We start from the raw sequence: 25,948 nt of genomic DNA on the forward strand, positions 1-25,948 counted from the left end.
TTATTATCTTCCCATATTGTTCAGGTGGTTGAAATTGAAATATGTGATATAACCACATGGGTGCATATAATGTCTGTATATGCGCCAATATTTAATACAGTGATAAGTAGCGTATACATTTATACATGCATACGCTTAAACACATACCCATACACATCTTCCTCGCGCACATACACACAAACACGTGCATATAAACGTGCATGAGTACATAGATATACATCCTCCCATATCTACATGTTTTTCCGAACTATTACATAAGCCCACACACACATACACACACGCACACATACATTCAGATATTATTCTCTATATAGAGAGACCAGGTGCTTATAGGCGTTACTGTTGTTCTTCCATATAGTTCGAGTGGGCATGGGTAGTAGATATATGGGCATATAAACTCTCCTTTTTTCTACCCTTCTACAGGCGAGCGCGCACATACACACGCACAGACATAGACACACACACACGTCTGTTCAATGTAGTGATAGAAGGCTTTTATATATATATATATGTGTGTGTATATATATATATATATATATATATATATATATATATATATATATATATATATATATATATATATATATATATAAACAAATAGTAAATGAGTATATGCATATATACGTACAGGTATGTGCGTACAGGTATGTGCGTACCGACATCCACCTGTATGTATAGGTGCATATCTGGGTACAGGACATTGCAAACAAAACGTAGACGAGAAAACACACAAGCCACATAGAGAACATTCTACTTCATCAGCTACCCCCGTTTTAACACCGGCGTTTCGAAGAGCTGGGCAGGACGCATCGTTAAAACGGCTCTTCCCATGGACCGCAATGTATGTATATACATTCACGAACAATCATTTCCATACATACAAGAACTCATATAGATACATGTTTGAAATATTAACAATCCTGAAAACCAGTTCGATTTAATCATATTTTCTGCTGATATAGGAACAGAGTTTGGCCCAAAGAAATGTTTCCTTTTTTTAGAAATGAACGTGGAAAAATTGTTCTCCAAATCCCAAATCTTTGCGTCAGTATTGTCTTTTTATCTTCCCTTTCCCATATTCCGAGTGCTATATATACCTAGGTATTGATGAAAATATAACATACAAACATACAGTGAAGAATAAGAATAACCAAAAATATCACAGAAAACTAAAAAATAGATATGGCAATCAGAGCTCTCCTTTTACAAGATATTTCGCAATTCATTTTCAGTACCAAGACCCATTACGCATAGCAGCAGATATTTGAGTTGTTTACGGAGGAAATCCGCTTCATAAAACCCGCAAGATCCGAACATTAACTGGAAACTTCCACAGAAACATCTCAAGAAAAAAGGGCAGAAGAGGCTTAAGGTCAGTGCAGATTGTCATCAGTGCAGTATATGTCACTCAGACAGCATCTGTTTAACAGTAGCAGGGAAAATAAACATCAACTAAGTGCTCAAAAATGAAGTGAATAACAGCCTGCAAGTTAGTAGTGCACACCTCAAGAAATATTCACCTCCTGATGTCTTACCTTGTGAACCCCAAAGAATAGGACTCGCGTATCTCAGCTGGGACTGGAAGAGAAGTATTCTGCATACTACAAAAGGTTCATTCATGAATATGTTTTTCTTTATTGTCAGGAGCATGATAATATTGATTACAAATTTTGGCACATGGCCAGCAAGTTCGGGTGAGTGCATAAGTCAATTACTTCGATCCCAGGGCTCAACTGGTACTTATTTTATCGATCCCAAGGCTCAACTGGTACTTATTTTATCGATCCCAAAAGGACGAAAGGCAAAGTCGACTTCTGCGGAATTTGAACTCAGAAGGTAATGACGGAAACAGGAGCATGATAATATTAACATGAAGGGTTACTTATCGAAGATTACGTTTTCGCAATCTGAGAGCAAAGGATAGCTACGAAATATCTATTTAACAAGCACAACAATGCAGCTCTCAAATTCCCAAGATTTAATTGCAAATGTCGATCATGCTACTCTTCAGGGTAAGATATAGCCGCACATTAATCATTAGCTGCCCAAAAATGTCTTCATATATAAATATCTCCAAATGCAATAAGATGTTGATGTTAAAACAATATACAATGCTATTTGAAGAAAGAATACCCAACAATAAATAAATTTAAAAAAACAACTCTGCTATTGAATACATGCGTGTGGAGACGCATGGCTTAGTGGTTAGGGTGTTAGACTCATGATCGTAAAATTATAGTTTCGATTGCTGGACCGGGCGATGTGCTGTATTCTTAAGCAAAACACGTCATTTCACGTTGCTCCAGTACACTCAGCGGACCGGTATCCTGTCCAGAGAGGAAAATATAGGCTAGAGAAACCGGGAAACTGGCACTATGTTCCTTATGGAGTAATGTGAACTAAAATTCCCTTCAAAACTTCCCAAATGCAAACATAACAGGCCGGATAAAGTAATTTGGAAGAGAAAATAAAGAAAAATCATGTACAGTCAAAGATGTTAGCTGCTCTGCAGATATCAAATATATCTTCTAAAATCATGGACGAGGAGTAGAATATTTATGGACAGCTGCTTCCCCAATACAGCTCCACTTTCTTGATTATAAATTCAAATATATACCAATAATCATTGGTGCACTTGGTTTTGTCTGTGGTAATCTGGAAAAGTTAGGATTTTCAGGCAATAAGAACCAGGTAACACACACAGTTTACAAATATAATTTGTAATTTGGAAAAGTAAAAATATGCAAGACTTTCCTAAAGTTTCATATGTAACAATTATCGCTTTTTATTCAAATTCCAGCGACGACCATTTTTTTTTTGAAACGTGTTCCTTCCTTCTACATGCTACATGCATTTATTTATATAAATCATTCTTTAACGGTGAGACTCGAAGCAGATAAAACTATAAGTAGCAACGTTTAGAATACTAGATTTAAAACCCCTTAGATGGATAATGTCAAAGTGGTACTCGAACTTACATCTTCTATAAACATAACTGATGTATTACCATGATACCAAAGCAACCTTTCGAGTCTTCTCTACCCATTTCAGAAACTTTGTCCTTATCAGCAAGAATTGTTAGTTGTATGCGTCATAAGAATTTAAAAACTTTGAGAGATATAAAATACGAGTAGCCTTAGATCATTCTCTTCCAAATGTTTTTAACCCAATATTTTATGCGTTATTTTATTTATAGCTTTATATAAGGCATCAAGCTGGCAGAATCGTTAGTACGCTTGGCGACATTTCGTCCGTTTTTACGTTCTGTGTTCAAATTCCGCTGAGGTCGACTTTGTCTTTCATCCTTTCGATAAATTGAGTATCAGTTCCTTCTCCCCAAATTCCAGGGCTTGTGCCTTCAGTAGAAAGGATTATCTATAGCTTTATCTATTTCAAGTTCCACCGTCAAATACGATCTATTTCACATTTCTTAAAAACGCAATATTTTAATGAAACATATAGCTTGGTTAAGTGAGTTACTAAATATTTTGACTATTTAGTTTGACTGAATTTAGCTGTGTATTGTTTCTCAATTACAACCAAGTCCAATTCGGGTTTTTGACGAAACCATACTTTACAATAATTACAACTTCTTATTCGTGTTGCGAGAGGCGGGAAAATTTTATGTTCATTGTGGATAAATGATTCTCTTTGACACAGAGTCGAGCCGCAACCAAATGATTTAACTTCTCACGAACTTCTGATTCCTCACTGCCCACGAGAGCTTGGCGCGCATCTCAATTGATAGCTGTTTTGGCGGGAAAATCACGGAAAATTCCATTGATCAACTATTATCTAGAGTATATTAATATATATTTACTTATCCACTAAATAAACATCCTATGTCCTCTCAATAGGTTTATACCAAACTTATCCATATAACAATACTCAGTTTGCTGTAATATTCCGTATACTTAACAACTAATAACATACTGGTATATCTTTTTTTCTACCTCAGACGAGATTCTGCTTTATAAAATGATTTAATTATTACAATTATAATCTTTAAAGTATGAATCGAAACAGCTGTTAGAGATGTTTATTTTTGCAGTTAATAAATATACTTATTGACTGATGTATCGCCATTTTCTTTTATGTATATTCTTTTACTCTTTTACTTGTTTCAGTCATTTGACTGCGGCCATGCTGGAGCACCGCCTTTTAGTCGAACAAATCGACCCCGGGACTTATTCTTTGTAAGCCTAGTACTTATTCTATCGGTCTCTTTTGCCGAATCGCTAAGTGACGGGGACATAAACACACTAGCATAGGTTGTCAAGCAATGCTAGGGGGGACAAACACACAAACACACACACTTACATATATATATATAGATACATATATACGACGGGCTTCTTTCAGTTTCCGTCTACCAAATCCACTCACAAGGCTTTGGTCGGCCCGAGACTATAGTAGAAGACACTTGCCCAAGGTGCCACGCAGTGGGACTGAACCCGGAACCATGTGGTTGGTAAGCAAGCTACTTACCACACAGCCACTCATATATATATATATATATATATATATATATATATATATATATATATATATATATATATATATATATATATATATATATATATATATATATATATATATATATATATATATACATGACAGGCTCCTACACAGTTCTACACATTCACACACACAAACAGATATGTGGTCCTCCACACAGATTCCATCTACCAAATCCACTCATAAGGCATTGATCAGTCCAGGACTAAATTAGAAGACACTTGCCGTGCAGTGGAACTGATATATACATACACAATAGCGTAGCTAATTAGGGAGCCCTCCACAAGCATATTCATCAAAACTGGTGCCTCTTCAATATTTTTTTTAAAACTCTTCAGTTTACTTTTGCGATAAAATCCCATTTTTCGTTTTTTTCTTTTCTTTGCTTTCTTTTTTTTTTTGTTAATCACATGGTCTTGGGAGAACTTTCTGGAGTCATTATTTTATTGGACCGACCTCCCGCGTTTCTAAACATTCCTGTGATGTGTCTATAAAATAAAAGAGAACGCAATGTCCCGATAGAGCAAATATTTTACTTGTAGATTATTGTTCAGTTTACGGCATTTCGTACATTAAAGTTTTATATCTTAAGAGTATCATCAGGCAAGTATGTAACATGAGAACCGCTGACCTCTTAGAGACGAATCTTATGTCAGCAGTAACTCTTCTGTGCACTTTTGTGTTGAGACTTTTGGTAATTTTCTGGCTTATTTACTACTTATACACATGCACCTCACACGCGCGCGCGCACAAACACTGTCTCATACGCATTCATACATATATACGTATGCATATATAAATATATATATATGTATGCATATATTTTTTTAAATACAAAAAATGAACTTTAATCAATTATATATTTTCCACTGTTCGATGACCTTTTGCCATCTTTCTGGCAATTTCATGCTTCCGTGCTCATAGAACTTCCGGTCCTTATCAGCCAAAAGCTGAAGCAAGTGCAATTTCAGATCACCATCATTATTGAAAGTTTTACCATTCAAAGAATTTTGCAAACTTTGAAATAAATGGTAATCTGGTGGTGCAAGGTCAGGGCTATATGGTGGATGTGGCATCACTTCCCAACCAAGCTCCAATAATTTTTCATGGGTTAGCAAAAACGTGTCTGGTCTAGCGTTGTCATGGTGGAACACGATTTCTTTACGATTTGCCAATTCTAGCCGTTTTTTTTTTTTTTGCTTCCTCCAGTTTCATTAGTTGCTGACAGTAGACATCTGAATTGATCGTTTGGTTCCTTGGAAGCAACCCAAAATACACAACACCTTTGTAATCCCACCAAATTGACAGCGTGACCTTTTTTTGATGCAATTCAGCTTCCGATGTGGTTTGTGCTGGTTCATTACGCTTGGACCATGATCGTTTTCGATTGATGTTATTGTAGACTATCCATTTTTCATCACCAGTGATGATTCGTTTCCGAAAAAGGTCGATTTTATTGCGTTTGAGATGCATACCGCAAATAATGATTCGTTGTGTTAAATGAATCTCTTTCAATTTATGTGGAACCCAAATATCGAGCTTCTTAACGAGTCCAAGACATTTTAAATAATTTTCAATTGTTCTGTGTGATACATTTAACCCCACTTCAGTCTCATGTGGCTTTAATTCGGTCATCATCAACTTCAGTAGGTCGACCAGAACGTTGGTCATCTTTGAGTAAAAAATCTCCAGAAGGGAATTTTTAAACCCATTTCTGACACGTGCATTCTGTTAAGCAATCAACACCATAAACTTCACATATCTCTTTGTGAGCCTCAACAGCTTTCTTACTTTTACGGAAATAAAAAGGCAAAATATGGCGAAACTGTTCGTTTTTGCACGCCATGTTAAAATTGACACTGAATTAACAGCTGTAAACAAAATTACGCGCAATTTGCTTCTAAAGTAAGCTAAAAGTAACGTCTATCAAATGTCAAAAGGAAAAAAAAATATGACATTGACAAAAGTCATTCAAAAAAAAAATCGTAACTCTATTTGCAAAAAACGAAATTACTTTTTTGCCAACCGAACATATACATATATATGTTTGTATGTATATATGTATATATATAAATATATATGTATGTATATGTATATATGTATCTATCTATCTACACACACACACACACATTTACATAACTAAATGTTAATATGCAATTTCATGTGTCTGTAACGCTTATCCGCACATATACGTACATACATACATGTTGATAAATGTATATGTATAGTTTATTGTACACACCAACAAATATATATATATATATATATAAATATATATATATATATATATATATATATATATATATATATATATATATATATATATATATATATATATATATATATATATATATATACGCACATACATACATACATTCGTACATATATATACGTGCTTGTGTGTGTGTGTCATATGCAGATATACTAAGAAATTTTTATCAAGATAAACTCGTATTCAAAATCTTCAGCCGATTATAAAAAGGAAAAAGAAAAAAAAGAAAAAAATCAGCATAATGAATTTCAGTTTACTTCACGGGGCGGCAACAGGAGGGATGCGATCCACAAATGAACCACTGAGATGTTCTATGCGGAGAGCGGGGCTTCGAATCGTGTCTGAAGCTTTTTCAGAACACACAAGAAGGTTCTAGACATATCGTCAGCCCTGTGACAGTTTTGCTTAACTTAGGACTACATCTTAACTAGGAAGAAGAGGATTCATCATCACCATCACAATCGTCATCGTTTTAACTTCCACTTTGCCATGATCGCATGGGTCAGACGGAATTTGTTGAGGCGGATTTTCTACGACCGGATACCCTTTCTGTCGCCAACCAACATGACGGTGACACTCATGTACAACGATCACGCGATATGAAGACAACAGGACACTGCTCTCTCTCACTCCTTCTCCCTCAAGCACACACACACACACACACACACATTCAAAACTTATGATGCTATTAATAAGTAATGGTATGGCTGTTTGGTTAAGAAGCTTACTTCCCAACTATATGGTTCTGAATTCCCGCTACGTGGTACATTAGGCGTCTTCTGCTATGGTACCGGACCGACTACAATCTTGTGAGTGGATTTGCTAGGCAGAAACGTGTATGCAACTCTTTCGAATGTATTAAATTTGAACACAGAATTGCTTCTTGCAAATGCCAGATAAGTTACCATAAGAACAAAAGTACCTGCCAGGGATTTTGTGAAACAAATCGACAAGGGAAAAATAGCGATGCTAAGTTATGGAAGGAACTTAGTTTCAGGACACAAGAGATTCGTCTTTCTTTCTGAGAAGTTTGAGGACAAAAAGAGCAGTGCAGTATAAGACACTCTAATAAATCTGAACAGAGATAAAAATAAAACGCTGGAATTGCTTCGAAATAAAACACTAACATTTACTCTTCCAATAAAAAAAAAAGTAAGAAGAACCAGAGGACATCTGAGGAAAGCAGCGCAAAAACATCAATTTAGGTTAGGTCTGCTCGGAATACTGAAAGGAATCTAAATTCAGCTAAAGTTACACTTTATGAAACATACGATGAAGTACCAGAAGCACATACCAAGTCTAAAACGAAAGAACAAGAGACAATGAAAACAACATATATATATATATATATATATATATATACACACACACACATATATATATATATATATACACACATATATATATTCTTTTGCTTGTTTCAGTGATTTGACAGCGGCCATGCTGGAGCACCACCGTAAAGGGTTTTAATCGAAGAAATCAACCCCAGGACTTATTCTTTGTAAGCCTACTAATTATTTTATCGGTCGTTTTTGCCGAACCGCTAATTTACGGGGATGTAAACACACCAGCATCGATTGTCAAGTGATAGTAGTGGTTGGGGGAGAAACACAGACATAAAGGCATACACACACACATACACATATATATATATGCGTGGCCGTGTGGTAAGAAGGTTGCTTCTCAACCACATGGTTCGGGTTGTCCCACTGCGTGATACATTGGGCAAGTGTCTTCTACTATTGTCTCGGGCCCACCAAAGCCTTGTGAGTAGAAACTGAAAGAAGCCCGTCGTATATATACATATACATATATATATATATATATATATATATATGTATATATATATATATATATATATATATATATATATATATATATATATATATATATGTATGTATATATATATATTATGTATATATTTGTATGCCTGTATTTGTCCCTCCATCATCGCTTGACAACCGATGAATATGAACTAGGCTTACAAAAAAAAAGTCCTGGAGTCGATTTGTTTGACTGAAGGCGGTGCTTCAGTTAAATGGCTGAAACAAAAGAATAAAAGAAAAGTATATATATATGAATAGAAATAATAATATTTCTAAGTCTCTCTAAAGGAAACTACGGTAGCGGTACTGGATATTAGTAGTTATCGCCAATCTAACATGGCAGTCCAGAAAAATAGGACGAATGCTGCCGTTGATTAGCTCCAAGAGGCCATCGCCTCTAGCTAGCTATGTGACCGTGTAACTATTAATATATATATATATATTCCTGCCCAACGGCTTAAACCTATGGTCACTAACAACATGCTTTATAAAAACCGAGCGAAACAGGGTTTATTTAACGAGATACCCCTTGTAACATCATCTGTCAAGACACTTCTGCACCGAGAAGTGCACCACAACCAGTTGTACAGTATCCCACCCGCGATGGATCGATGCAGAATGGGTCGAAACGATTGCTGTGATCAATAAAGTTTCTCGTGTACTTCATTTTCCGTCTCTATCATTTGTTATATATATATATATATATATATATATATATATATATATATATATATATATATATATATATATATATATAAATGTGTGTGTGCATGCGTATGAGTGTGTGTGTGAGTATGTCTGCTTGTGCATGTAGTGTGTGTGTATGTATATATAATAGCACAGATGGGCTGAGGTTCACTATAGATATTTCAGACATGTTTTTTATTGATGAACAAATCAACGTAAAAAAAACATGTAAAAAACCGATTTCTTCAGGTGAATTAAGAGTAATATACAGATATTTTATATATATATATACACGGAGGGGGATAGATAGATAGATAGATAGATAGATAGATAGATAGATAGATAGATAGATAGATAGATAGATAGACAGAGAGACAGACAGACAGACAGAGAGGCGGGGAGAGAGATACATGTATTTATATGTACATACACATACTTATATGCTTTGTAAGTGAATTTGGTAGAGAAACTGTGGAAGCTCGTCGCATATGTGTATGTTTGCGTGTGTGGTGTGTTTGTCCCCACCCCCACCGCACGGCATCAACTGATGGTTTGTTTACGTCTCCATAACTTAACGGTTCGGCAAAAAAAAACTGACAGAATAAGTACCACGCTTTTAAAAAAATAAATACTGGGGTCGATTTGTTCGACTGAACCCTTCAAATTGGTACCCCAACATGACCACAGGCCAATGACCGAAAGAAGTATAAATAATACATATACATATATATTATATATATATATATGTATCTATACGTGTATAAAACTATATATATATATATATAAATGTTCGTATGTTTACGTCTCCGTAACTTAGCAGTTCGATACAAGAAACCGATAGAATAAGTACTAGGCTTACAAAGAATAAGTCCTGGGGTCAATTTGTTTGACTAAAGGCGGTGCTCCAGCATGCCCGCAGTCTGAAACGAGTAAAAAGAATAAAATTATATATTTGTGTGTGTGTGTGTGTGTGTGTGTGTGTGTGTGTGTGTATATATACACATACACACACACACATATATATATATATATATATATATATATATATATATATATATATATATATATATATATATACATATACATACATACTTACACGTATGTTCATTTATATACAGACGTGCGCACATACACTCACATCACGCATCATGTCTGTTTCCGTGTGGAGCTGGAGTCAGACCACACATCATACGATATTCTGATGAAATACATTCAGGTAGTGAAATCAGCAAGTATCTGACAACAGAATACAATAAAACAAACAGAAAATCGTACGATTTCTTTCTTATCCTAGTGATATCACACCATATTGCAACAGATTTACCAATCAAACAACTTGTCGTCTGTCTACTTACTCCGCGGAAGCCTTCCCACTTGACTGACCGGCTGAAAGAATCCCACACATATAATAAATAAACAATAGCTTCACTCTCAACCAAATAACTAAAATTGGGTAAATTGATTAGAATAGTATTTAGTTATGACTCTTTACTTTCTGCGTTCAAATACCACAAAAGTCGACTTCGCCTTTCTGATTGTTGTTGAAATAAAGTAACTATAAAATAATGATGCCGATGTTATCGACTAAACCGTCCCAAATGATGTGTGACCTTGTGATAATGTTAGACACGTCAGGGCATTTCGACATTGTTTTTGTGTATGTGTGTGTGTATTTAGTTGTATATATATATATATATATATATATGTGTGTGTGTGTGTGTGTGTTAATATATATAAACATATATATATATATTGGCTTCAGGTATTAGACTGCGGTCATGCTGGGGCAACACCTTGAAGAATTTTGGTCGAACGATTTGGCGGTAGCACTAATTATTTTTTAAAACCTGGTACTTATTCTATAGGTCTCTTTTGCCGAACCGCTACGTTACGGGTCGTAAACGCACCAACACCGGTTGTCAAGTGGTAGTAGGGACTAAGCAGACACAAACACATATGTATGTGTATATATGAGCATCTTCCAATTTCCGTCTATCAAATTTATTCAAAAGGCTTTTTAGTCAACACAAGGCTATAGTTGAAGACCCTCGCCTAATGTGTCACACAGTGGGACTGAACCCGGCACCAGGTGGCTGGGAAGCAAACTTCTTACCACCCACGCATTCTGTCCTCTTAACTTCCTAGTCTTGTATTTTATGTTAGGGTAGAAACCATTTAAGCGTCGGGAAAAAAAATGCCTTGCGGTATTTATTCCGGCTGGCTCACGATGTGAGTTCAAAATCCGCCGAAGTCAACTTTGTCTTTCATCCGTTCCAAATCGATACAATAAATCGTTAGTTTGATTTGGCGGAGTTGGTGGTATTGACTGATACCTGAATTGCAAACAATTATAAGGACCGTGAATTAGGAAAAAATGTAGAGATTTTAAAAAATTTATGGCTCGTATGTCTGTGTTGTTAAAAACCATGGTGACAGGTTCGATCCTCCTACACGTTACCTTGAGAGAATGTTTTCAATCATAGCCTTCTTGTGAATACGGTTTAATACATAGAAACTATGCAGAAGCTCTTTTTCTTCTCACGTTCTCTTCCCGTTCTTTCTTTTTCTCTTTTTTCTCTCTGTCTTTCTTTCTATTTCTTTCCTCGCTTTCTCTTTCTTTCTTATGAGCGGTGAAAGTCATACGTCGTGGTAAAAAAACGATCAAGAAAAAACCGGTTAACCGGTGTACACGATTAAAGATACCTTATTTTATTTGTGCCACGTAGGTTGCAGATACCATGCTCTCACCACGGTAAATCCCGAGTACCTGACAACCTAAAGTATGTCTACGCTGTTGTCCGATCAGCTAGAAATAACAACCTAATTTCCTTCAAATGGCTCACATGCAACCTTAAAAATTGGTAAGGAGACGTGTGTATCTATGATAATATAGAAATCTTTCGGTTTGAGTTAAAGAGCTTAATCTTTTTGAAGTTTTTTTTACACAGACTCAGATATGGCGACGTAGTTAAGAAGCTCACTTAGCAATCACGTGGTTTCAATGTCTGTCCTACTGCGTAGCACTTTGGCAAGTATTTTTTACTATAAACCGGGTCGATTAATTCCTACTGAATGAGTTTGATAGACAGAAACTGTGTGGAAGCCCGTCGTATGTATGTATGTGTGGATGTATGTATGTATGTATGCATGTATATATGTATGTATGTATGTATGTGTCTGTTTTCTGTCTCTCTCATTATACGTCACTAAGTAACTGAGGGCACTAGTCAGCATCAGTATTGCTAGAAATAAGAGTTAAAACAACTGATAGCCACGATTTGTTCGACCACATTCTTAAAGGTGGTTCCCCAGCATGGCTACAGTTCAGTAACTGAAACAAGTAAAAAATAAAAAATTTAATATAGCATGCTAATTAAGAAAATTGCAATGGAGGATTAAATAATAAGAACAGTTTTGAACCTTTAAAGAGTGAATATTTTTTAGTCAAATAACTCCATTATCGACATATTGGAAATCGCAGTTGTCATGAAATTGGCAATGCACTTCATTATCGGAAAAATATCTACGCTGGTGGACAGTGGAGTTGATGATGGTGATGGTAGAGATGCCAGGCGCGATGGTGGTATTTTATGAAGGTGGTGGTAATGATGGTGGGGGCGTAGGTGATGATGTTAGAAGCGATGGTGGGCAATGGTGATGGTAGTTGGGATGGTGGTGATGGTGACAAAGGTGTCGGCGATGGTTGTAATGGTGATGATATCAATCTTTTATTCTTTTACTTGTTTCAGTCATTTGACTGCGGCCATGCTGGAGCAACGCCTTAAAGAGTTTTAGTTGAAGAAATCCATCCCAGGACTTTTTTTTGTAAGCCTAGTACTTATTCTATCGGTCGAAACAATATGAATAAATAAGCATTACATTTGACAAAAAAATTTGAACGCTAAAGGGGAAGTTGTTTTTTTTTTTTAATTATTCAAAATTATGATTTTCAAAGAGATGTCCCTGTAGATTTATAACAGTATTGTTTATTACAGTTGTCATATTTGTTATGAGTTGAGAGAGAAATGTGAAGGATTGTTTGGACATCTAGTTTAACCTCCAGTATGTCAGAGGAGACAGAGAGAGAGGTGGAAAAGGGAAAAAGAGGTAGGACAGAGAAGGGGCAGAAAGAGAGAGGTAGAGAGAGAGACAGAGCGAGAGAGAGAGAGAGCAGGAGAGGTGGAAGAAATTGGGATTTCAAAATATATCTAAGTTGTCTGAGAGATAATCAAGCAGGAAGTGGTTTAAACATTTGTCATTGTACAGAATTTTTAGCAGGTATAATTGTTTGACATCTAAGCTTGTAATGTATGTTTGACTTTTATGAATACACCAAATTTATAAACAGAAAAGAAAGAGAAATGATGATTCATGATAATTTCGTTTTTAATTTATGTATTCAAAAGAAGTGATGATAGAAACACTTTAGGACATTGGTTTTTAAACTGAGGAACCCTAGGCATCCCCACTCCAATCTTAATGTGTTTTTCTCTTTTCCTTGTTTTGGACACTACTTTGATAAAAAGACACTACGAAGATAAAATGGAATTGGCATCCATATAATTCTTCATACTTCACCATTGTGTTGGACAAGCTTAAACATTTTTGAACCATTTCAATTCTATTAAACAGCAATTTCTCCACTTCTTTTCTATCCACACAGGCACCATGCAGTGGGAAGGAGGCAGATGACTGCATTGAGCTCCAATGTCTGCTTTGAAATGGTTTCTATGACTGGATGTCCCTCCTAATGCTATACACTTTACCAAATTTACCAGATGCTTTTTTTCATGGCACCAGCACTGATAAGGTTGCCAAATAACTCACAAGACAAGGCCCTACGACAGAATGAGGATACAGTATTGAGGCAGGTGAATTTGAGTCAGAGGTTGAAAGGCTGAAGTATGATTGAGGGACAGGAATAAGAAGAGTCTTGCTGTTGAGTAGTTGCATGAGATACATGGTTACTCCAGCAGGAAAATAAGAAAGGACTGTGGAGATGAGGTGTCAGGTTGTACAACCAAGGTGGATAAAGAAAGAATATGAACAGAGAATTGAAGATGGCAATAGGGGTAGGTTCAGCAGAGTGTAAAAGAAGAGTGACAGATAGTTAGAGATTGAGTTAGAGGTGAATGCATGGAATGGTGAATATGAGTTCTATTCATCCCACAAGATCATTGCTCCATATTGTCGTCATTCTCTGTGAAGATTGAACCAATGCTTACCTAATTGACACCTTAGTACTTCAACCCAATCTATGGCAACTGGTCTAAATATAGCTGTAAAATCTGTTCCCAAGGCACCAAGAGAGTCGTTAATACTAATGCAGAATAGGGTGGGACTGCTTACAACTTCACTTTTCAATTCTCTTCTATAAATTCAAAATCAAAGTATCTAAGGCCCTTTCCAAACCACAGGCTCATTAGACTGGTTTCCCAGATTCTGTGATACATATATCATCATCATCATCATCATCGTTTAACGTCCGCTTTCCATGCTAGCATGGGTTGGAAGATTTGACTGAGGACTGGTGAAACCGGATGGCAACACCAGGCTCCAGTCTGATTTGGCAGAGTTTCTACAGCTGGATGCCCTTCCTAACGCCAACCACTCAGAGAGTGTAGTGGGTGCTTTTACGTGTTACCCGCACGAAAACGGCCACGCTCGAAATGGTGTCTTTTATGTGCCACCCGCACAAGCCAGTCCAGGAGCACTGGCAACGATCTCGCTCGAAAATCCTACGGGAGCCAGTCAGGCGGTACTGGCAACGGCCACGCTCAAAATGGTGCATCTCATGTGCCACCCGCACAAGAACCAGTCCAGGGGCACTGGCAACGATCTTACTTGGCTTGCCGGGTCTTCTCACGCACAGCACATTTCCAAAGGTCTCGGTCAGTAGTCATCGCCTCGGTGAGGCCCAATGTACGAAGGTCTTGCCTCACCACCTCAGCCCAGGTCTTCCTGGGCCTACCTCTTCCACGGGTTCCCTCAACTGTTAGGGTGTGGCACTTTTTCACGCAGCTATCCTCCTCCATTCTCACCACATGTCCATACCAGCGCAATCGTCTCTCTTGCACGCCACAACTGATGCTTCTAATGTTCAGCTTTTCTCTCAAGATACTTACACTCTGACGGGTATTCACATTGACATTACACATCCAACGGAGCATACTGGCTTCATTCCTTGCGAGCTTACGTATGTCCTCAGCAGTTACAGCCCATGTTTCACTGCCATGTAGCATGGTTGTTCGTACGCATGCGTCAGACAGTCTGCCTTTTACTCTGAGTGAGAGTCCCTTTGTCGCCAGCAGGGGTAAGAGCTCTCTAAACTTTGCCCAGGCTATTCTTATTCTAGCAGCTACACTTTCAGCGCACCCACCCCCACTACTAACTTGGTCGCCCACAAACCCCTTCAGGTAGATGGCCCTGCTCAGTATGTAGAAAAGGAGTAGGTAGTAACTCTATAAGATGTACCCGGTGCAAGCTATGGACACATAAGAGGTGCAGCAACATCAAAGGCAGGTTAACTAGCAATTTAGTTTTTGTTTGTGGCAGATGTTCAGGTGCAATAAAGACTGTAAACAAACAGGAAACAACTTCTATCTCATTCCAGGGTGAAAAACTAGAGGTAGTCGATAGCTTCCGCTATCTGGGCGACCAAGTTAGTAGTGGGGGTGGGTGCGCTGAAAGTGTAGCTGCTAGAATAAGAATAGCCTGGGCAAAGTTTAGAGAGCTCTTACCCCTGCTGGCGACAAAGGAACTCTCACTCAGAGTAAAAGGCAGACTGTATGACGCATGCGTACGAACAACCATGCTACATGGCAGTGAAACATGGGCTGTAACTGCTGAGGACATACGTAAGCTCGCAAGGAATGAAGCCAGTATGCTCCGTTGGATGTGTAATGTCAATGTGAATACCCGTCAGAGTGTAAGTATCTTGAGAGAAAAGCTGAACATTAGAAGCATCAGTTGTGGCGTGCAAGAGAGACGATTGCGCTGGTATGGACATGTGGTGAGAATGGAGGAGGATAGCTGCGTGAAAAAGTGCCACACCCTAACAGTTGAGGGAACCCGTGGAAGAGGTAGGCCCAGGAAGACCTGGGCTGAGGTGGTGAGGCAAGACCTCCGTACATTGGGCCTCACCGAGGCGATGACTACTGACCGAGACCTTTGGAAATGTGCTGTGCGTGAGAAGACCCGGCAAGCCAAGTAAGATCGTTGCCAGTGCCCCTGGACTGGTTCTTGTGCGGGTGGCACATGAGATGCACCATTTTGAGCGTGGCTGTTGCCAGTACCGCCTGACTAGCTCCTGTAGGATTTTCGAGCGAGATCGTTGCCAGTGCCCCTGGACTGGCTTGTGCTGGTGGCACATAAAAGACACCATTTCGAGCGTGGCCGTTTTCGTGCGGGTGACACGTAAAAGCACCCACTACACTCTCTGAGTGGTTGGCGTTAAGAAGGGCATCCAGCTGTAGAAACTCTGCCAAATCAGACTGGAGCCTGGTGTTGCCATCCGGTTTCACCAGTCCTCAGTCAAATCTTCCAACCCATGCTAGCATGGAAAGCGGACGTTAAACGATGATGATGATGATGATGATATATATATATATATATATATATTGTTATCATGGCTGATGCCAGTACCGCTTGACTAGCACTCTTGCTGGTGGCACATAAAATGTACCATTTGAGTGTGGTCGATGCCAGTGCTGCCTGAATGGCTTCTGTGCCAGTGGCATGTAAAAATCACCCACTACACTCTCAGAGTGGTTGGCATTAGGAAGGGTATCCAGCTGTAGAAACCTTGCCACATCAGATTCGAGCCTGATGCAGCCTCTTAGCTTGCCAGTCCTCAGTTAAACCGTCCAACCCATGCCAGCGTGGAAAGTGGACGTTATTCCTCCCTGGTCAGGACACTGGTCCATTGCAGGATTACTCATTTTTTGCCAGCTGAGTGGAGTGGAGCAACATGACATGAAGTGTTTTGCTCAAGAACACACTGCATCACCCAGTCCAAGAATCAAAACCATAATCTCATGTTCATTGGTGTAACACCCTAACCACTAAGCCATATCCCTCCACCTATGAAATGTAAGAGAGGAAATTTAGAAATCAATGATTAACTCACAAAGGGTTGCAAATTAGACAGCAGCTAGATGTCATTTAATGATATACATATTTGCAGGTGCATGTGAGTTGTGTTGTGGGTGTGTGTGTGTGTATCTAATATAATAAATGTGAAAACTAATTTCTGTGTGTCAGTGTGTCACACTTTGATCCCCTCTCACACTATTCAATGACACTTCTACTGTTGATGATGTTTTATTAAAAGTAATGGTGTTGATGGTGGCAGTGGGGATAATAAAAAGAGAGAGAAAAAGTGGGTGTGAGAGAAAGAGGGACTGAACACTGAATTCATCTTCTTAATACCACCACCATTGCCTCCACATCTGCCATACACACACCATTCAGACTTCTGATGCCACCACCACCAATGCTTTTGACTTCGCCACCTTCCCCTCCACCACCATCACCACTGTCTTTCACATCGCTTACTCTCACTGTCATCACTGCCTCGGCTACCACCACCACCACCACCACCACCATCACTGCCGCCTCCGCCTCTATCACAACTACAGCTCATACTATTACTATCACCCCATTACATCACAAAAAAGTTGAATGGTCTGTGTATGGCAGGTGTGGTGGTGGTGGTACTGTTGTTTATCATACAGCTTTGCAATAAGTTCCAAGTTGGCAAAATATATCCTTGTTTTGATGAAAATTGTTCATTGCTTGAAAAATATTGGTCAAGTTTAATAAAATTTAATATGTAGTCAATGCATACAGTGTAACTGTTGGGCCCAAGGCCTAATTAAGAGCCCTCCACAGGAGCTAGCTTTTAAGCTAGTATGTCATCATCATCATCATCATCGTTTAACGTCCGCTTTCCATGCTAGCATGGGTTGGACGATTTGACTGAGGACTGGTGAAACCGGATGGCAACACCAGGCTCCAATCTAATTTGGCAGAGTTTCTACAGCTGGATGCCCTTCCTAACGCCAACCACTCAGAGAGTGTAGTGGGTGCTTTTACGTGTCACCCGCACGAAAACGGCTACGCTCGAAATGGTGTCTTTTATGTGGCACCCGCACAAGAGCCAGTCCAGGGGCACTGGCAACGATCTCGCTCGAAAACCCTACAAGGCCAGTCAGGCGGTACTGGCAATGGTCAAACTACATCTCATCTAAATTGATTCGCTCCCTAATTAGTTGGGCTATGACCCTCTCCGTAACTTTCATAACCTGATCTAACAGCTTGATGCCTCTGTAATTATTAGTATCTAAAGCGTCACCTTTACCTTTGTAGCAGTTTACTATGGTGCTGCTACACCAGTCATTGGGTATGACTCCTTCGTGTATCACCTGGTTCGTAATACGGGTGACTAGGCTGTAGCCAACACTGCCAGATATTTTGAGCATCTCTGCAGTGATTCCTGGTGGGCCGGGGGCTTTCCCTGTCTTCATACTCTTAATTGCTTTATCTACCCTGGTACTGTCAACTCGGATAGCTGGTCCCTCTGTTGGGTCGACATACGGCAGGCTCTCTTTCTCCCATTCATTCTCTTTATTAAGCAATCTATCGTAGTGGCATCTCCAGACCTCTTTCTTTGCAGCCTCATTTAGTGCAAGCGTACCATCATCCATGCGAACACATTTCTCTCCTACAACATCACTATTCTCTCTCCTACACTGTCTTGCAACACGAAATACCTCGAGTCTTTGGTCCTCACGGCGCAGAACATTGGCAAATCTTTTCTTATCTGCTTCTATATATATATATATATATATATATATATATATATATATATATATATATATATATATATATAATAGATATTATATTTGATGTCATAAAAGGTACATGAGCATATTAGACACACACCTATTTCTCTAGTTCATATTTAGTGTCAGGAACAAAATTAGCTTATGGGAGGATCAATTTTGATTTATTGAAAAATTAGCATATTTAAAAAAAAAAAAAAACACTGAGTTTAATTACTCAGGGATGTCATCCTCATGAAAAAGAAATATTAGAATTAACATATTTGATATAGTGTTAATCCAAAACTTAATCAGAAGTAATTATGCAGCAATGAAATGACAGTATTAGCTCAATTATGAACATTATTATAATTAATTATTTAGTCAAGTATGGGAGACAACTCTAGTAATTGATTTGGTGAGATTAGTTGATGATCAGCAGTGATTGTTTGAGTATTAGCTGTGATAGGATGAAAACTGACCATGTGTGGTCAAGAAGTGTGATTGAGTGAAGGTTACATGTGAATCCCTTTATAACAAACTCATTGTTAGACCAACAGGTTGGGTTGAATAATTGTTATGAGTGGTTGAACACTTGATGTTATCTTTTAAAAGATAACTAAAATTGGTTAAAAGGAGTTATATAATTAAAAAATTTTTTAAACCACTGATTTCAGTTGGTTGCTTGGTTGGGTGATTGATGTTACATTTTGACAGTTAGCTGTGATCAGCTGGGTAAGGTTATGATGAATTTGCTGCCATATGTAGTTAGACTCAGGCAGCCTAATTGGCAGAGTTGTTAGGGTGTTGGATAGATAGCTTCACAGTACCATGGCTTTCACAAATATACCTTTTAACCTTTCTCTCTCACTCCTCTTTCTGAAAGAAATCAACTGTATTCAGTCCTGAACAGAGATAGATTTCTCTGGAATGAAACAACTGGGTGTGGCTGTTTGGATGCTGGGGATTTGGCATAGCTGACTGGATATTGAACTTATTTGGCAACAGTACTTTTTGGCACTGGAGGCAAACATACACCTACACATGCATGTTACACACATACAGATAGATAGGTAGAGAGAGAGAGAGAGAGAGAGAGAGAGAGAGAGAAAGAAAGGGGTGGAAAGAGGGAGGAGAGAGAGATATTACAATTTATTAATTGAACATGATTAATATAAACATTTTTCCTCTCCTCAAACACATAAAAGAGAAATAAGCTCACACACATAAAGAAAGGGAGATAGACAGACAGACAGATAGAATAAGAGAGAGGGGGAGAGAGAGAGGAGGTGAGAGAACAGGAAATGTATGAAACTGTCTGGTGTCAAATAAGTCAGTATAGAATCAACAATGCCAAATAGATGAGGCCAAAACATTTCCTACCCAGACTCTGCTAGGTCTAAAAAATGTCCAAAAACATATTGTTGTCACGATGGCACCTCTGTGACTCCATCAAGAGTGTGTAGGGGTAGGGGTGAGCCATGGCAAAGTAAGGCAAGGCAAAAAAATTTGGCTAGACATAACTGAATAATTCAGGGGTTAACAACTATCAACTAATTAGTCTACTAATGACCTTTAGCAGGAATCATAGAAGTTTAATGGTAGCACAGAAATAAGTTCCATTAAAAAGTCTGTAACTTGCTCCCTCCACCCCCACCCCACAGTTCCTTCAGCAAATGCAGCTAACTGCTCTGTAGAAATATGAGAGAGAGTAGCTTCATGAAAGTTAAATTAGTACAACTTATAAACAAACATGAGGGAAAAGTCTTCATTTGATTTTCAATAATGTAGTTGTATAGTTGCAGAGTAACAAATGTACTGGATAACTTGGTAGAGTGGGAAAGAGAGAGAGAGAGAGAGAATGAGGGAGAAGGAGAGAGAGAAGAAATATCGGAATAAAGGACTTGGAAAGTAGATAAGTTGGTGAATATATGAATATATAAAAAGAAAACAAAACAAGAAATACATCAAAGGATGTTATTATTGTTGTTGAGTTGTTTTTTAGTAAGCTGAACTTAATGAGAGAGAGAGAGAGAGAGAGAAAGACATAGAGACAGACAGACAGACAGAGGGGAGAGAGAGAAATGACATTGGTTTTTTTCCACTGTTGTTCATGGATGCTAAGGCAGACAATAAACAGACATAACTGATAGAGTGCTTTTCATTCACTCATCAACCATCATCACAGTCATTGCCAACATCTACATCTCTATCATTGCTAACACTGCTTGCACACAGTTTTCACCATCACCACCATCATTGCAATCAATAACACCACTGCTAATGCTGTCCTCATCATCACTACCATCATCTCTATCAGTACCACCACTACCAACACACTGTTATCATCACCACCGTCATCTCTCTCAATACAACTACTACCAACAAAGTTTTTGTCAACATCACCATCTTCCCTGCGAATACCACCACTACTAACACAGTCATCATCATCTCTACCATCATATCTATTATTACCACCACTGCCAACTCTTGCCATCACCATCTTCATCCATCTCATTTTCTTGTTATTAGTTTCTGTAGATGTCCTAGCCACCTGCACACTATAACCTATAGTTGTTTAATTCCTACAACCTACAGTCTCCTGTTTACTTCAGTGATTGCCAGTGAACCTCTCCTTGTCTTTTATTGATGTCTGTGTTACAAACATTGCAGGATTGTATGCCACCCATTTTAACAATCAGCTGGGTTTGAGATCTCAAAGGAATCTCTATGTGGTCACTTGATCTTCTAGAAATAGCAGTCAAATCAAACTACAAGCAGTCCTTGATACATTCTATTTGAAAAAGAATAAAATAAAAAGCAAAAGATAGTTGAGATAATTACTGTTGGGTCATCCTTACTTATAAATCTGCTGGATCAGGGTTGTCTTAGAATAATGGAGATTAATGTTACTTCAAATTTTCATTGATTCAGCAAAACTTTAATATATCATTTCATTTCTGAATTTGTTTTGCAACATCTGTATCTTGAAACCAATGTTGTAATACTTTAAGGTGGAGGGGTGGGATCATATTGCCAGTAAATACTCATGCTGGTTGTAGTTCACTTACTTTTATTGGTAACTAATTTGTTATCGTTTTTTTTTTCTTGCACACACTGTTGTTTCTTCAACTCTTTTAACTCTTTTACTTGTTTCAGTCATTTGACTGTGGCCATGCTGGAGCACCGCCTTTTAGTCGAGCAAATCGACCCCAGGACTTATTCTTTGGAAGCCTAGTACTTATTCTATTGGTCTCTTTTTGCCGAACCGCTAAGTTACGGGGATGTAAACACACCAGCATCGGTTGTCAAGCAATGATGGGGGGACAAACACAGACAAACAAACACACATACATATATATATATATATACACATATACGACAGGCTTCTTTCAGTTTCCGTCTACTAAATCCACTCACAAGGCTTTGGTCGGCCCGAGGCTATAGTAGAAGACACTTGCCCAAGGTGCCATGCAGTGGGACTGAACCCAGAACCATGTGGTTGGTAGGCAAGCTACTTACCACACAGCCACTCCTGCACCTGTTGATAATTTATTTGCAAAAGGCAGGGTGATAATGGCAAGACAGGAACATTTTTCATCATAGGTCTGCACCTTCATAAGAAATTTGCGTTTAAAGTCTGTAGCACACCTTGATGCCTCTTCTAGTGCATCAGTGCGTCATTTGAGAAGCGCTAAAAGAGGAAGAATGCATTTGATGATGTAATCCCAGATACACTATGTCCGATGAAAAGCATGTTACATTGTTATGACTAGAACCTCTTTGATAATAGGTCTGCTAGTCCAGGGCTTATAAAAGAGGGATTGAATGGTAACAACAACAACAATAACAATATTAGCAACATCAATAACTTTTCTACTATGGGTACAAGGCCTGAAATTTTGCAGGAGGGGGCTAGTTGATTACATCAACCCCAGTATTTAACTGATACTTATTTAACTGACCCTGAAAGGATGAAAGGCAAAGTTGACGTTGGCAGAATTTGAACTCAGAATGTAAAGTCAAAGAAATGCTGCTAAGCATTTTGTCCAGCTTGCAAATGATTCTTCCAGCAAATGATTCTACCAGCTTGCTGCCTTCTTAGCAACATTAATCATGGTTCCAAATTTTAGCAGAAGGCCGGCAAGTTTTTGGGAAGTGAGTAAGCCAATTATGTTGACCCCAGTGCTCAGCAGGTATTTACTCTCTATCAATCTCGAAAGGATGAAAAAGCAAAGTTGACCTTGGCAGAATTTGAACACAAAAAGTAAAGATGGATGAAATGCTGCTAAGCATTTCGCCCAGTGTGCTAACGATTCTGCTAGCTCATTACCTTCTTAGCATCATTAATAACAGTTAAAAACAGGAGCCAATGAGGTTAGTTTGTATGTAGTCACTCAGTCTGCTATATTAAGGCTGAGCAACAACAACAACAATTTCCTTTCATCCCGTCTGTGAACTACAGAGTTATAACATTCACAAAACAAATTAAATAATCCCCACCTTGCCCTAACTCATCCTTGGTTTCATAGCTTATCATTCCTTCATTAGTAAACAATTTGGTTTTTGCCTATACATGAATCAACCATTCACATGACATGGCTTATACCATCCTTGGCAGCAACACTTCCTCATACACAACACATCCATACACACAGAAGTCAATGAGGGAGCGTTTATAAGGTCATTTGATCGGCAAGAAATAGCAGCCAAAACGTCCTCAAATCACACTCTACCTTCTTATCAATCATGTGTGTGTGTGTGTGTATACATATATCTAGAAAAGGAAGGACTCATCCTCTAATATGGATCTCAACACATGCTTGAACTAAAATGGGATGGTCATGACTGGAATGCCTTTGATTGTAGGTCTGCTCCACCAGGAATGACCTTCAATGACCAAAAACTACAACAGTATATACACACACACACACCTTCATACATACATGCACACACACACACACACACACACACATACATACATACATACATACATACATACATACATACATACATACATGTATATATACATAGGTAATTACATATATAGATACATGCATTTATATATCAACCAAAACTCTTTGATGTCCAATTGTTTTTTCAACTAAACTAGCCTTTCTCTTGTGTCAGAAGTTTTGTTAAAAATCAAATGACCATCGGTCAATAAATAACCCATTAACTAAATGAACTTATTAACATTTTGTTGACCAATCAGTTAGATGTCGATGCTTTCACTAATATAGTATAGTATTGATTGATGGGAAGCTGGGCTATATTTGTACACAGATCAATAGAAGCCAAACAAAGTAAAGTAATCTATAGGGAACTGTAGGTGGACCAATTACTCTTCTTCTTTTTTTAATTGGTGCCTTGTACTGCAATATATGTGGCACTGCATTGTCATACAACCTTCCTCTCCTTCCATTGCATCCCTTCATCATGTCTGGCTGGCAGTACTGGTTATACCCTGCATGAAAAATTTAGTGCAAAATAGTTGGATTCTTTTGACAGGCAATAGACATATTGTCGCCGTCATTGTCATCACAGTTGCCACCACCACTGTCATCATCACCACCACCACCGTCATCATCATCACCACCACCACCACCACTACCACCACCACCACCACTACTGCCATTTATTGTCCACTTTTCTATGTTTGTGCGGGTTGGATGGAGTTTATTGAGACAGATTTTCTACAGCTGGATGCTCTTCCTGTCACCAACTCTCACCTGTTTCTGATATTTCCCAAGATACTGGAAATGGACAACACTGCTTGTATGACAGCAATAATCATTTCTAACTCTTACACAATGTGAAGATAAGGAAATGTGGACCATGATGATTTATCTCAAGATGTAATGTATGATGTAGAGATGACATAGCTAGTCCCTCATGCTGCAGTGTATGAGGTATGGAGATGAATCATCTATTACACGTACACACACGTATTTTGAATAAAATGACATATGGAAACATAAGTCAAAATGCATGTCAGTTTGTCTTTCAAATATGACGATGACCAAGCAACTACTAAATAAATAAATAAAAAAAAGAAGAAACTAGGAAAGAAATAAAGAAGAAAACAGAAGATGCCTAAAACTATCATGTTCACCCACTGGGGATAATGAAGATAATGACCTCAACTGAACAATACCCCCAAAAGAGGACGTTCCCATGCTGGAAACGAGAGAATCATAATTGTTCTCACCACCACGATAGCTTCCTTGTGCCTAAAGCTTCAGAATTGGTAGTATTTCATTGCTGCAAATGTGTGATACCACAATGGCAGCAATGAAAGATCTGCCATCCATGATTCCAAGATCATCAGTCATCAGTAACCAATGAAAACCATGACTAACTAAGCACCTCAACAAAGGATGCAATCGCATAGTGATGGTGGTGGTGATGTTGGAAAATCACAAGTGCCTCCTTCTTCCACTAATCTACTTCTTGCATGTGCCTGAAAATATGGAAGAGGCAGTATTTCAATGATGCAGAGGCATAGAATTCCTCAGCTCAGTAACCAAACTATTCTACCCTTATTTAGCAAAACAAGGAGGGCTGTTGATTGTATGCTATGCAGTCTTACTTGCTAGAGCCATACAAGGTTTTTTTTTCTTCTTAAAGTGAGAAAGAGCTGTGTGCACCATTAGACTCACACTCTTGTTCTCACAGAATCAAGAGGCACATATTAAAATCAACATACATGTTTAATACATTCACATGGTTATGAGTTCAGTCCTGCAGCATGGTACCTTGGACAAGCGTCTTCTATTATAGCCCCGATTGTGAAATATCATATCTTTGTTGCTCTTTCA

The 25,948-nt window shown here is 38.3% G+C and overlaps 1 long non-coding RNA gene across 2 annotated transcripts in view; it reads left to right on the top strand.

Moving 5' to 3' along the window:
* Positions 1-12,028: 12,028 nt before the first annotated feature.
* Positions 12,029-25,948, top strand: part of LOC128248392 (uncharacterized) — a 34,827-nt gene continuing 20,907 nt past the window's right edge. For both annotated transcript variants that reach the window (XR_008264635.2, XR_008264634.2), the window contains exons 1-2: positions 12,029-12,164; positions 13,967-14,174. This is a non-coding gene — a long non-coding RNA (uncharacterized LOC128248392). The remainder of the gene's footprint in view (positions 12,165-13,966; positions 14,175-25,948) is intronic.

Source organism: Octopus bimaculoides, chromosome 7 (genome assembly GCF_046866305.1).
Source record: "Octopus bimaculoides isolate indiv1 chromosome 7, ASM4686630v1, whole genome shotgun sequence".
Lineage (NCBI taxonomy): Eukaryota > Metazoa > Mollusca > Cephalopoda > Octopoda > Octopodidae > Octopus > Octopus bimaculoides.